At 37.1% G+C, this 2,596-nt stretch overlaps 1 long non-coding RNA gene across 1 annotated transcript; it reads right to left on the reverse strand.

The window, feature by feature from the left end:
• Positions 1-798: 798 nt before the first annotated feature.
• On the reverse strand, positions 799-1,957 carry LOC146717054 (uncharacterized). Its single transcript, XR_014915838.1, has 2 exons — positions 1,633-1,957; positions 799-1,045 (listed from the first exon to the last, which is right to left on the reverse strand). It is a non-coding gene; the product is annotated as an uncharacterized LOC146717054 (long non-coding RNA).
• Between the last annotated feature and the right edge of the window lie 639 nt (positions 1,958-2,596).

The raw sequence follows: 2,596 nt of genomic DNA on the forward strand, positions 1-2,596 counted from the left end.
CAAAGGTGTAAGCATCACAGCAGGTTCCTTTGTGTCAAAGTAACTGAGGATAAAACACAGAAAAACATAAAGGTGATTTTCCTGGAATTTTATAAAAATATTCTGCAGTAGATCAAAAATGAAAGAAAACCATTAATCAACATATGAACATTACCTGATGCTGCTGAGAGCAAAGTTACAGAGGTTTTATTAGAGACATAGCTAAGCGTTTTGCAATTTTGCATAATTTTAAAAAGTTTAAATTTGTTCAGTATTGAACAACAGGAATGAGGCTTTCTTTTCGGAAGTAAGTAAAAAACAGCAACCGACAAACAAGCGAATAATGCAGAAAACAGATTTTTAGGGAAACTGTTCTTGAAGTACACTGAGAAAGAGAGAGAGAGAGAGAGAGCTGTGCATGACGTGTGATTTTATGTGGTGGAAGCAAAACAGCAAAACTAAGAGGGAATTCATGTTTATGTGAAGCATACACAGCAAATCCAGCATGTCCAAATTAACACTGTCGGATTTGATTTCAACACTATTAAAGTGTCTATATGGGTCCACACCAGAGAGTGTTAATTTAACTCTTTTTGGAGAGTTGGTACGTTAACTCTGATTTAGTGTTAAACACCAAATCTGTCTGGAGTTGATAATTTAACACTTGGTGTTAAGAGTTTATATATTAACTCTCAAAGAGTATTTTAGTTTAACTACGTATGAGTTATCTTCTAATTCATTCTAAAAAGCGGGAATTTTCCTGTTCTGAACTTCTAGAAATTTCTTTTGGAAATAAACATTTACTAAAAAGATGCAATGGTTTTTGAAAAATATTTATTCTGAACTGTGCACCACAATTTCAAAACATTTTCTGAAAGATGTAACAGTATACATGTTCTCACTTTCATTAGAATTTTGTTTATCAAAAGGTCTGACATGGTAAATGCAAATAACAGCATTCTCAACACTTATTTCTTCAATACAATATGCACGTCCTTCATTCATCCCTTTGTGGAACTTCAACGCACTTCTGCTCTCCCCCATATTCCATCTTCACAAGCATATCCTGTGCGGAGATTGAATAAAAATTAGTTGACACTAATTAATGGCACAAATAATCCAGTAAACAATTGCAGCTCAGTAAAAAAAAAAAAAAAAGCAATCCTCTTTGAGCCATTACTTGTGTAAAGTATTTTCCCAAAAGACAAAGACACAGGCAACAGGTAATACTGAACTAAATGTAAAACCTCAACCTTTTTCATTTTTACCTAAACCGTGTGCACAAAACTCTGGAGGGATCTATGCTAATGTAGAATCCAGTCAGGACGTCTGCTACTGCTGTTTGCTCGTTTTTTTTTTATGGGCAATCGTTTTCAGGCTTCAAGTAGCACCATTATACCAACATTTCACATTCTAGACATTGTTTTAGGTGTATTTGACCAAAAGTTTGACTGAAAATTCACATGCAAGCTTTTTTTCAAGGCTGTGGTATTTGCCCGCAAACAATACCTTTCAGCTAGCTAAAACAGAATATTATGCTATCAGCGAGCAACATGGCTAATGCCTTTCACACAGCTTTGTCTCAACTCCAAAGAGCCACAGAAGTAAATGCTCATAATAATAATTGAAACAATCTTTGAAAAAATGACTTACCAAGCATGGCAAACAACTCAAATATGTAGAGCAAAATGTTCTGAAACGGCTTCACTTCAGCTTCGATTGGAGCCATGCTAGGGGCGGAGTCTGTGAATTTACTCTGTTGGTGTCATAGCCCCTGTAGGAGTTCAGAGTTAAGAGGTCAAGAGTTAATGTTTCCATTGTAACACCTCCAGATTTGACATAGAAACACTCATTTTTAACACTCGATTTTAACTACTATCATTTTACACCTCAGAGTTACATTAAAAGAATGTGACTCTACTTAGAGTAAAATTAACTCTACTTTTGCAAGAAGACTATTAACACCAAAACATTTAACACTTTTGAATTTGCTGTGTAGTTTGGATCTTCTTTTGCTGCTGGTTCAGTCAATATTGTTTGGAGAGAGATAAAACCTACAGCTTTAGAATCAGCATAAAAAGGATGTAAACACAAAGCGCGGACTCGCCGAAACACCAGAATCAGTGAGCTGTCGGCTCTCAGCCCCGACCGTGTCAGTGCCATCGGGTGAGAAAGGCGACATCTCACTGATTCTGATTCGTTGGTGGGTTCGCGCTTTGTGTTTACGTCTTTGTGAAGAATCCGTGTAACTGCTCTCATTTACTGTTTTAGTTGTTTGGTGGTTGTTGAAATTTTGTGAGGTTTAACCTGAGATTCTGGGGTTTCGGGCAAAATAAATTTATATTAAAAAATCGATTCAGGATTTTAATGAATCGATATCACGTTATCCAAGCTAGAATCGATTTTAATCGCGGCCAGGACTCTCCTCTTCGGGTTCTTGGGGGATGTTGCTAACTCCGGATAACAGGCAACACACCCGCAGTAGATGCTCGGTGTGAAGTCTTGCAGCAAGCTATCAAATATGGTGCATTTCTCGGTTTTTAACCCTTTAGAGCCGATCGGAGCGGGCACGCTCTGTTTTGCGTAACTATTTTTAAATCCCGGTAGCACTGCAACC

This window comes from Copadichromis virginalis, linkage group LG2 (genome assembly GCF_057382275.1).
Source record: "Copadichromis virginalis isolate Kocher_CV1m ecotype Utaka linkage group LG2, C_Virginalis_male_GT1.1, whole genome shotgun sequence".
Classification (NCBI taxonomy): Eukaryota; Metazoa; Chordata; class Actinopteri; order Cichliformes; family Cichlidae; genus Copadichromis; species Copadichromis virginalis.